At 32.7% G+C, this 13,020-nt stretch overlaps 1 pseudogene; it reads right to left on the bottom strand.

The window, feature by feature from the left end:
* Positions 1-2,349: 2,349 nt before the first annotated feature.
* LOC149547335 (F-box/kelch-repeat protein At1g22040 pseudogene) lies at positions 2,350-3,362 on the bottom strand (annotated as a pseudogene).
* Positions 3,363-13,020: the final 9,658 nt, after the last annotated feature.

Below are 13,020 nucleotides of genomic sequence, written 5' to 3'. Positions count from 1 at the left end.
TAATATGAACTATGCACCAATTAGTGCAACTAGATCCTACAAGCTATTTTTCCTATTCTCAACAAAACTAGGGGCCTTAATAGCACAAACCTTCACCACTTCATGAAGCTTATTCAAGATCAAAGTAACCAATGCTTCACTCTCTACATACTCTACTACAACTAGAGGAGGTCTTTGTTTCTCCAGTGCTAGCTCCATCACTCAAACTCCTGCTTGCAACCTTGACATTTTTTTTTCATGTATCAAAACTAGAGGATTCTCCATTTCACATTTCTGAGTCTTTGGGTATGGAGTTATAAATTGGTATGGCATCACTACACTTCAATATTAAATTTTGAAACATTAAAATTTAGTGGACTTGAAATTGAGTAATTATAAAGAAACCCTGTTGCAGATTCTTCTCAAGTTTCTCTTCATCTTATTATTCTTCCATTGATAGCAACCTCGCATTGCTAATGAACTAATATTAACCACATATCCATTTTTATATCTTGCTAACTCCAGTTTTGTGCCCAATGAGACATCTTTGTTCATTTTGGCATGACCAATATTTTGGCATAATGAATATTATCCACCACTAAGAAGAAAAATCATGGGAAACATAACTCATCTATTTTAACATTGATAACGTTTATGTTGGTAACCAATATTTTTTGTGAGTACAAATTTGTTTCATAACATCTTCATCCATTGGAAATCACACCCATACGACAGTCTTCTAGTTGTCTTCTGCCATTTTTAGAAGATAGAATCTTTTGAGTCTCGCTCCCAATACACCATTTTAAAACCCTAAACTTTATTTTTCTCACAGATTAATAAAACTACTTAACAGGATCATTTTTCAGTATTGGTAAACTTGGAAAATGTCCGAGGAAGATACGGTGAATCCCAATATTTTCTCATTTTTCTAGTCCTTCTATGTCACCTGCATCTTCATGTTTTCTCTTATTTGATTGCATACACGTGATCAAGCTACATTGTTTTGGTGGATTTCCACTACTGGTGTCTATAGATGTAGTAGCTCCTGTGTGATTTAAACCTCTTGTAGAATCATTTCTAGAAGTTAAATTAATACTTAGAGGAGAAATGTTTCCTTTTTCATTTGTAGCTTTTGTAGATCTACTTAACAATGACCCACAAGGATATAAATAAGATGGGCTTTGTAAGTGGTGAATGTGTGATATAAAAATGTCCATCCCTAGTTTTCAGATTGGATGAGAACCCATAGAAAGCTTAAAATCATATATAGGGTTGCGAATATCAAACCACTGACCTTCATGTGCTAGTACTCCTTATGAGCATTGTAAACCCATGTAATAAGTACAATGTGGTTTTTTAGCAGATGGATTTTTTTAATCATAAGGATAAGGGTGAACCTGCAACATCCCACATGTAGACCTTTCAATCTTTAAAGAAAGCTACCTCAACGGTGCATTTTTTCTCTTCCAAGGAACATGGTTATGATGCTATACAAAAATTGGAAAATTTCCAATGTCCCCTTGCATTTTAATAGCATTCTTTGTCTCAAAGAATATTTATATTGCATCATCCTAAATATAAAGAAAAGGATCTGGTATGAAATTACTTGGATAGGTATTCTAGAGATAGATGCACATGTAAGTATAGGATTAGCAATAGGCCAAGCCGAAGTGTCATCATTATGCACTCATTCATCTTTAATTGGGTGCAATACAAATGGGTTGTTGCTGCGATAAACTCCAATAGACCAAGAACCTTCATCATCCTCTCTGCACCCTAGAGGGCTCATAGTGGGCTTCTCAAATGGTGATATGATGGGTCAGGCAAAAAATATCCCAAGCACCACAAAAATAAGGAGTGACGTTACAAAAAGAACAAAAGATAGCAATAGCATGCATTCTCTATCATGAACACTTGAATACATGACTCTAATGGTATAATAGTTGTGCAATACCACTTTAGGCTACTATGGAGCTTGGGTTCCTCACATTTAATGTCGTGTCAAACCATCAATATATGCAGGTGATTGGTGTGAGGAAAATAGTCATGCCATCCTACCATGTATTTATCCTTACGAAAAATGAGCATGTAGCTTCTCCTTGTGGAAAATGAGCATGTAGCTACTCTTTACAAAAAATGAGTACGTAAGTGCATTTTCCACCAAGGTTGCATTGATAAAGTAACATTCAGGTTCCACTTTTATGACCATTCCTTTACAAAGAGTACGAATAGTTTGTAATGATCCCAATCCAAGTTCTACAAGTCTCTCCAATTTTGTGTAGAAGTAGAATATTCATAGAGAAACAAATAGAGTGTTGATGAGCCCGAAGTTAAATATGCTCTCTACCTCCAATGATAATGTTCAAAAGCCTACCTAGTTGGATAGGCTTCTCCCCTACCAATTGGCATCTCCACCCAAGTATCAATAGCAGGATCTTACATTTCACCACCAACATCTACAAGAAAGGCCAAGAATATAAGCTTTATGGTACACACAATTTTCCTCTGAAAGTTGTCATCCTAATTGCAATTGGTTTCAGCATATCTGCCAAAAAGGTTGTTGGAAGAACTTGAACTCATGTAAATGGCATGCTAGAAATTTTCCTCCAAGTATTTTTCTATGGATCATAAACTTGTGCCGACTGAAATGGTGCCAAACCACCTTTACCCCTATTCACTCCACCAACTACATAGAGCTTGTTATTCAAACTAACTATTTTGTAGTAAGCTCTTGTAGTGGTCATCAATGTAACTTATGTCCATGCTTTTATTCAAGGGTCAAATTGCCACACATACCTCAAAGCACAAGCTCTTGAGAATCCTCCCAAAGCATGTAGGAATTCGTCAAGTGATCTTACATCACAGCCACAAAAAGGTGTTCTATCCAAAGAATCTTTTCATCCAAACCAATTCTTTACAATGCCTATTAGTCTGCTACTTGAATTACCTAATGCATTCCACAAAGTCCATCCCAGACCTGATTGGTTAGATTCATCCTTATGCACAATATCTGACATTGGAAGCAAGCCCTACCATTTTCCTAACATGGGATCTAACGTATGCCATAAAAAAATTTCTTCTTCATCTTTAAACAAAATGTATAGCCATTTCTCTATCAAACCCATATCTTTTCTTAATTTAAAAATCTTTGAATCCCTTAGCACAAAATTCCATGTTTAACAAACTAATTTCAAGCGGGAATAGCATTCATGGGGCACCCTGGCCAAAACTTGGATAGATATTTCATCAAGAAGGCCAGAAATTACCTTTGGACTCCCATGTAGATCAAAAGATGCTAACCTTTGTCTTTTATGACAATCAACTTGGGGTTTTGCTTGGTGCTCCAAGCTCTGATTTCTAGCTGAACTCTAAATGGCACCCATAGCAACTTACAAACCTTCACTCAGAAACAGAGAATGCTCTATACCTAGTCAAACCATTCTCCAAAATAGAATTGTCCTTGCCTTTGTGTGAGCATAGAAAACATTGTAGCCTAAATGTGATCCACTAGATTGATTAGAAGAAATCCAATGATCCTCTCTACGAATACAACCAAACAATTTGTCTACATGAGAATGAGAAGTCCACCAGTACTAGTCACATATTTTCTATCCCTTCTTGAGCATTGCATCACAATTAGATAAGTCTAAAAATAGAGATTAGTAGAATGCATGCTATGCAAGACCTTAATAGAAAAGCTTCCTCAATTGTTTTGAACAAATCTTCCTCACTTAAGGGAATCACCCAGATGCAAGATAGGGAGCAATAATCTTGTTTACCACCATGTCAACATAAATGTAGTAAACCTGTGAATCAAAAACCTTTGATTGAAAACTAATATCAAACACACCTTGATCTTGAAAATTGCATTAATTCTGAGAATTTGAACCATGAAACTAATCTTTGAATTCTAAACTCCTCAAATTTGGAAAATTTGGAATGTTGCATTTTGGGTCTTCAAACCAATTCAACTTCATGAGAAAATGTTAGTGAAATCAGGGAACACATTAAGGGAATTTATTTTCATGGGAGGGGACTTTTAAAGTTTAAAAATAATGTATTGAAAGTGCACCTACATGTAGTTATCAAAATTAGAAATCTCAAAAGCAATAAGTCTACCAACTACACCTTCTAAGGTCAAATTTTTACCTGTTTTGTTAGAAATAATAGTCCACCAAGATTTTTTTTTTGGGGGGTGGGGGGAATTAGTTATCCAACTAAAATATTTATCAACTTTAATTAATCTTAACCATGCAATCAAAGTAAACAATAACCATAACAAGATGCACATACACAATTACACTAGATATATTAACTAGGAAAACCCTTGATCAGAGGGAAAACCCCAGTGGGAATGATGCCCACAAGATGATGTACTGACATAAATATTCCTTGTTAGAGGATAGATCTTTTTAGGAGTCTATTAAAAAATTTAGTACATATGAGTTCCTATTAGGAGACTTTGAATCCCTGTTAGGAGTTGTAGTACAATGTATGCAAGAAGAGCTCACTTCTCAAACGTGCAATTTCAATTACAAGAAGAGATTACTGCTCAAACAAGTAATTTATTGTTAATATCTTCTTTCCACTATTTTTTCACTTGAAATAATTATTGTCATACCTTTTATACTAGGTGAAAAACCTTCGATTTGATTACCAAACCTCAGATCTCACAATAAAACCTTAGCAGTGAAGTCTTCTCCAACTATGCTCAACATTGCTTATCTTTGCATATCAATCTAATTACTCTGCTTCACTTGCTTGTCCTATTCACCTTCTAATATTTTCACACATACTATCAATAAAGGAAAGTGTCCTTCCTTTATAACAAATTCACAAAACAATTCCCTTATTCGCCTAACACACCTTCTTAATTAATTATTTAGGACCTCATTAAAAACACTTTACACTTAGCAATAACATTAATCTTTCACCTTATAATTCAAATAACTCTATGCACATGTGACATTATGAAAAGCAAGCTTAGCTATGTCATCTCCAAAATGCCTTTTTCACATGTTTAACTTTGGCTTCTTAGAATAACAAATCTACTAAGAAATATAACAAGCTTACCAGAACATGTTTTTGTAAACTCTATCTCTAAACTTTCTTCACCAAAACTTGGATAGCTTCTTCCAGACTTAATATCTTATGCACCTTAGGTTATCTGCATATACTAGACATTTATTAGTATCTCTCATTAACCTCACTAGTGAAAGTACTCAATGATCTATCCATACCAACTTGATCTTTACTGTTGTTCTTTTGTCAAATACCATAGAAAACAGCTATGTTGACATCAATGAAAAACATAGTCATGAATGTAACGTATCATCGTCATAATGATCTAATCATGTTTTTACAAAAATCACCCATAGGAATATCATCAACATTCTTGCTTCCAAAAATCTCCCCCTTTCACTTTGATGGCAACATAGATGAAAAACATCTAGTTCCAAAAATACCAACTGTAAAGGATTATTCTCATTTCTGCTCAAATCTTCTTCATGAATCATACTCTTAACTTTACATGCTTCTCCCCCATTTATATACCTTAATTTTGTAATATCTCTCTCATTTATGTTTTTCATACTACAATCTCTCCCCCATTGACATCAATGTCAAAGGTTTCAACAACCATCTATCATTGCCAATCTCTATAACAATTGTCTCTAACCTATTCAAGTGTCCAAAGACACTATTCAAAACAACAAGTATCAAGAGTCCTGGATAACTGTGTCCATCATAGATACTCCCTCATACAAGAAGCATTAACATTCGGTCCAAAAAAAAATAGTTCTTTGTTCCATTGGAATGATGCACTCTTGCATCATCTATTCTAATGTAGGTAAGGGCATAACCCCTAGCATACCTCACAAATACTCAAAAGTCTCTTTGGGAAGAGGCTTGGTGAAAATATTTACAATCTTCTCTTTGATTCTTACATACTCCAATCTAATTTTCTTTTCTGCAACTTTCTCTCTCAAGATGTGATACTTGATAGAATTATGCTTAGTCTTAGAATGCAACACTGGATTCTTAGACATATTCACTATACTTGTGTTATCAAAATGTATGACAAAAGGCTCACTAAATTCTACCTATATATTCTCCAGCATCTACTTCATCCAAACAACTTGATTACAATTGTTTTCTACTGCAACATATTCTATTTCTATTGTACTATGTGAAGTACAATCCTACTTCTTTCTCAACTAAGAAACTAATCTTCCTCCAAGAAAAAATGCTCCACCACTGGTGTTTTTCATGTCATCCATATTGCCTACCCAATCATCATTAGTATAAGCACATAAAGTGAAATCATTAGATACATCATACCATAATCTGAACTCAGATTTTCCCTTCAAATATCTAAATATCCTTTTAATTGTAGCATAATGTGATTCTCTAGGGTCTTTTTGAAATCTTGCAATAATTCCAACTGCATTTTCTATATTTGGCATTGTGTGAGTTAGATATTGCAATCCTCCAATCATAGATCTATACTTCTTCTACTCAACAATAGGTGTCACATCTTTTGTAGATAACTTGTGTCCAGTTATCATAGGTGTTCCAACTAGTTTACATGTCTCCAAACCAAACCTTTTCAATAGATCATTCAAATACTTAGTTTGAGAAATAAATATTCCTTCTTTATCTTGCACAAGCTAAAAGCTTAGGAAGTATTTCATTTCCCCTATCATTCTCATTTCAAATTCATTCTTCATTTCTTATACAAACTTGTCACTTTCATCATCATCTCCTCCAAATATGATGTCATCAACTAATATTACCAAAATCAACAATCCATTGCTTATTTCCTTCAAGTATAGATTACTATCTACTGTACTTTTGCTGAAGCCAAGTTTTCTCAATTGTTTGTCCAACCTTGCATACTAGGTTCTAAGTGCTTGCTTCAAGCCATACAATGCTTTCTTCAATCCGCATACCACATCTTTGTCATCTAATAAAGGAAAACCTTCAGGCTATTCAATATAAACCTCCTCTTCAAGTTCTCCATTTAGAAATGCTAACTTGACATCCATCTGATATACTTTGAATTTCTTATGTGTTGCATAGGGTAATAATAATCTTACTACTGGGTGATCTCACAATAATGGGTTCCACTTTTTGACCAATTTTGACACTGAAATCAATATTTTTGAAACAAACCTCACATTTGAGTGACTATATCTCTAAAACTATGAATAATTTCAAGATGACATAAACTAGTGATTTCTAGTACTTTGTTCCTACTTTGTAACCATATTTTTTTATTGTAAAAAAATTATTTAAGTCAAATTTTTCTTTTCCTCCAAAAAGTGGTACATATGAAAAATCAATATTTTTAAAGACTGACAGTCTGTTTGACACAACTTTTTTTCTAGAAATGATAATGAGGTAATTCTTTTGATGTTGGATTTGTAACATCAATACCCAGAGGATACATTTGGTTGAATATTATATAGTTTATGAAGTTTTGAAGTGACATCAATTATAATTCAGACATACGTTCATTTTGACATAGATAACTTGAACTCAATTTATCATAAATCTAATTTTTTTAATAGAAAGCTATCTGAGCAACCTATTTCTTAGATATTTTTCAAAAAAAAAAGGACCTAATTTACAAATTTTTCTGAAGTGTCAAAGTCAGTTGATGTTCAATCGTTAATGAACCTATAGTTAGTTAAACTCATATTTGAAAGCCTTAATGAATATAATATGTATTATAATTATAATCGTTGGAAAGCTTGCTCTGAGCAGCACAAATTGGCATTTTTAATTTTACAGTAGGAGATCATTCAATTTCAATTTTGGGGGTCAAAAGAGCCAATTTTATTTTTTTCAGAAAACAACACAAAAAATTTGTAATTTGACATGTTCGTATGAATGTTATGTTTGTGCAAACATATTAGACATGTTTGCGTGAACATATGTTTGTGCGAACATACAAGAAAAATAATCTAGTGGTCAAAAATTTAAGTTAGCGTGTTCACGCGAGCATCTAAAATAATTTATGTTTGTATGAACATTAAAAAAAGAAAATTTATCAAGATCTCAAACAGGAAAATGGAATTTTAATCGCAAAATTGCCATTAAAATATGTTTTCGCCAACATATTAATAAGGTATGTTCGCATGAACATACCTTAATTAAACTCAATATGTTCACACGAATATATAATTGTTTTATGTTCGCATGGACATAGTTAGTACGTTCACGCAAACATACGTAAAATTAAATATGGGAATTTGGGTAAAAGCACAAACCTGTGTCACCTTTTATCAAGAAATGTGATATTAGAATGTGACAATTCAACATTAATGACAAAAAAAATGGTATTTGTGTTTAAAATATGAAGATGATGTAAACTGATGAAATGTGTAGAATTGAATGAATTTTATGCTTTTAATTTTTTTTTTTTTTGAGTAAGAATTTTTTCATTTTATTTTATTTTGAAGTCCCTTTTTTAACTGTAAAAAATATAGGGTGTAGTTCTCATCAAACAAGTATATGCAAATCATCTTTTTTTGTTCTGATTTGAAAATATCTTAGATATGACATGTATAGCTAGTGAAGAAAAAAAAAAAAAATTATTTTTGATGTATATTTTTTTTGTTATAAGTACTCAAGTTCAACCTTATTAGAATCTAACAATTTTTTCCTCCCTTCAAAAATTTCCTATCAAATCTATACCTTCATGTAAAAAAATTACATATTTGTGAAGAGGATTCTCTCCTCTAGAGATAAATATAATTCTTTAATATTTTTGATATGATTTACTATTTTTTTTCCTTTTTTGAGGGAGCATCTTCTGAAATGTTGAAATATTGATTTATAATATTTTTAGATTATAACGTATTATATATAACTAATCAAAACACTCAAAAATTTATATAATGATAATATTGAATTTGAGATCTATAAAAGGGTATTTTTAGTTTTTGAAAAAAATTGAGTTTTGATAGAGAAATAATATTTGACCAAAAATGGTTTTGGTATCATAAACGGTGACACAGATCTGTGCTTTTACCCATTTTTCATCATTTCATGATTTCCTTTGTCCCCCAAAAGTGGTACCCAGTATTGTGGGTTCACCCTACTTCTATTCTTTCCATAAAAGCATAGATTTCATCACATTATATTCCTTCTTGTTGTGAGTAACCTTTACATACATATCTTTCTTTGTTCCTTACAACTTCACCTTGTTCATTCATCTTGTACCTGAATACCCATTTTGTTCCTACCACATTCTTATCTACTAGTCTAGGGACCAATTCCCATGTCTCATTCTTTACTATATGATCCAATTCTTCTTTCATAGCTTGCTTCCAATAATCATCTCTGCATTCATCATCTACATTCTTTGGTTCTACTTGAGATATCAAACATAATTCTTCATTGATTCTAGTTCTTGTCATCACACCTTTATCTTTTCTTCTGATGATCTACTATGGTGGATGATTCTTTGTCATATTCTTACTAGAAGTAGGAGTTGTTATATCAACTCTTGGCTTAGATCTAGGTTTTGAACTTTGTTCCTACCTTTGCTCTCCTTCATTCTGCAAATCATTGTTAGTCTCAAAGAATACTTCATCATTATGTCTAACAATTCCAAAATTATCATCAATAATAGTTACCAAAGCTATCTCTTCTAATACTTCCCTTTTCAATTTATTCTTTTCATCATAATCATTCAAGAATCTTTCCATGCTTTCTTTAAATTCTCCATCTTAATCAGAAAGTGAACTCTTTTTAGTTTTCCTTACTCTCGTAGGGCATGTAGATGAAAAATGACCAAACTCATTACATGTCCAACAAGAAAAATTTTCTATAACTGCTTGCTCCCTTTTTCATAAGTAGATCAATACCTTCCTTGATCTTCATGTCTTCCTCAGATCTGGATCTATCTTTACTTGTGTCTCTACTCTTTTGTATGCAAAAAAATGATTTTGGATTTGAAAACTCAATGCTCTTATCGCTGTATCTGACTTAGTACTATCTTTTCTCACTATGATCTCCAAAAGTTAAACTTTACCTTCAAGGAGCTGATGCTCTGATACAAATTGTTAGAAATAATAGTCTACCAAGATAACTGAGATGGGGGGAGGGGGGTGAATCAGTTATCCAACTAAAACATTTATCAATCTTAAGTAATCGTAAACATTTAACCAAATTAAACAACAACCATAACAAGATGTACATACACAATTAAACCAAATATGTTAACTAGGAAAACCCTTGATCAAAGGGAAAATTCCAGTAGGAATGATGCCCACAAGATGATGTACTACTATAAATATTCCTTGTTAGAGGATAGACCCTATCAAGGGTTTGTTACAACATTTAGTACATATGAGTCCCTATTAGGAGACTTTGAATCCCTATTAGGAGTTGTAGTATGATATATGCAAGAACAACTCACTACCCAAACATGCAATTTCAATTACAAGAAGAGCTTACTATTTAAACAAGTAATTTACTGTTAAGATCTTCTTTCCACTATTTTGTCACTCGAACCAATCACTATTAGACCTTATAGACTAGGTCAAGAACCTTAGATTCAATTACCAAACCTTGAATCTCACAATAAAACCTCAGCAGTGAAGTCTTCTCCAACTTTGCTCAACACTACTTATCTTTGCATATCAATCTAGTTGCTTTATTTCACTTGCTCATCTTATTCAATTTTTCATCTTTTTCACACACACTATCAATAAAGGAAAATGCCCTTCCTTTATATTGAATCCACAAAACAATTCCCTGAGTCAGCTAACACACCTTCTTAATTAATTATTTAGGACCTCATTAAGAATATGTTACACTTAGCGATAACATTAATCTTTCAACTTGTAACTTGAATAACTTTCTGCACATGTGACATTATAACGAGTGAGCTTAGATATGTCATCTCTAGAATGTCTTCTTCACATCTTTAACTTTGACTTCTTAGAATAACAACTCTACTAAGAAATATAACAAGTTTACCAAAACATGCTTTTGTAAACTATATCTTTGAACTGTCTTCACCAAAACTTTCATAGCTTCTTCTAGACTTAATGTTTTATGCACCTAAGGTTATCTGCATATACTAGACACTCAGTAGTATCTCCCATTAACCTCACTAGTGAAAATACTCAATGATCTATTCGTACCAACTTGATCTTTACTGTTGTTCTTCTATCAAATACCACAAAAAATTGCTATGTTGACATCAATGAAAAACACAATCACGAATGTAATATATCACCATCATAATGATCTAATCATGTTTCTATAATACTCCCCCATAGAAATATCATCGGCATTCATGCTTTCAACATGGTGTGCATCTTTGTTCTTAAATTGTTGAGACTCTAATGACATAGATAGAGAGTAGTGTCCTCAATACCTTTCTTATCATCTTCACATATTTTATTTTCTCCTTGAATAGCATTAGCAACCTCTTTAACTCTTGTGCAGTATTGTACTATGTTTTCAGCTTCCATCATTCTCATATCATCAAATTTATCTCTCAAGATTTTTGCTTTGGTCTTAGTACATTGCCATCACCTTCATATATGCTCTTCAGTAAATCCCACATCTTCTTTGTAGTATTGGAATATTTTATGTCATCAAACTGTACATAGTTTAGGGATGGGGCAATCTCCTACATTGCTTATTTTTTATCTAACTTTTGTCTCAATTTTTCAGCCCTCAAAGGAGTAGTTGTTACCTCTACATATTCATTTTTTTTAGAAAATTGATAGTAGCATCACTAGTACTAGATATTTGTAGCTTCATTAGGGTTTTCCATGTAGGAAAGTTCTCCTTATTTAGCTTGAGTACATCTCTCTCTTGTTTTTCATTATCTTTAGATTTAAGTACCTTCAAAATTTTCTCTATAAGCATTGAGCTCTGATACCAATAGTTAGAAATGTTTAGAATAACTGGGGGGGGGGTGAATCAGTTACTCAATGTCTATATGTACCACTTGAACAATTAAACATTAAACACATCATTGTTTTTCTTATCCTACATAACCCACTATTTCTAGATCTTTACTATAAAACTATCATAAACTTAACTTGCATTGCATAATAAAAACAACATCATATGCAAAATAGTCATAAGACATTCATCATAGTTTGACACTAATATTTTACATGGAAACTCAATTTGGGAAAAACCACCAGCAGCATGTCACTATTTTTTCACTCTTTCGAAGTGACCTCTGTTAGGAGTCAACCTTGATAAAAGTTATAGTACACACTGTTAAATGTTACCTATTTAGAGGATTTAATCACCCTATTAGGAGTGGCCTTGTAAGGGGACTTTTATCATTCCATTTAGAATGTCACCTAGTTAAATGATTTATATAGACTATTTGTAGACACCTAAATTTGATTACACTACTAGGTAATCATATTTAGTCGTCTCCTAAGACATTATTGACTGAACATTTATTATTTAATTAATTAATTGTCATCCTCTAGTTAATTAATTATTTAATTAACTATAGTCCAATTGATAAAATCAAATGATAACCCAAAATCAGTTTATCAATTAAATCCCTATTCCTCTTTTAAATTAAATAAATCTCCAAATCTATTTAATTTAATCCCACATCCCTTATTTATTTAATAAATTACCCTATATTTACCCCTAATCTAACCCATTCACCTATATTAACTTCACTTAGCCTCCTAACTAACCCATTCCATCAAAGCTAAGCCACTTGCCCCTTAACCCCCTCTCTAAACTAAGTCTAATCTCCCTCCTAAACATGTGCACAACTTTAAGAAAGGGTTAAGACTTGCTAACCCAAGCCAAAGTCAACAAGTCTTCCTTATCCTCTTCCATCCCTATCCAAGAGCATTAATGGCTCTTATATGCCATTAATATCTCTTACATCCCTCTTACACACTCATCTTCACTCGTTACTCCCCTTGGCTCTCCATTTTGACCCCCAATCCCCTTGTGACACTTGTCACAAGGCTAGAGCCTTGAATAAGCACAATCCATGTGCTTCCCTTTCAAAACATCTTAGCCCTCCCT

The sequence above is a fragment of the Cupressus sempervirens genome, chromosome 7 (assembly GCF_028749045.1).
Source record: "Cupressus sempervirens isolate cs-2001-9-10 chromosome 7, ASM2874904v1, whole genome shotgun sequence".
Lineage (NCBI taxonomy): Eukaryota > Viridiplantae > Streptophyta > Pinopsida > Cupressales > Cupressaceae > Cupressus > Cupressus sempervirens.
This window is presented reverse-complemented; position numbering and strand designations above follow the sequence as displayed.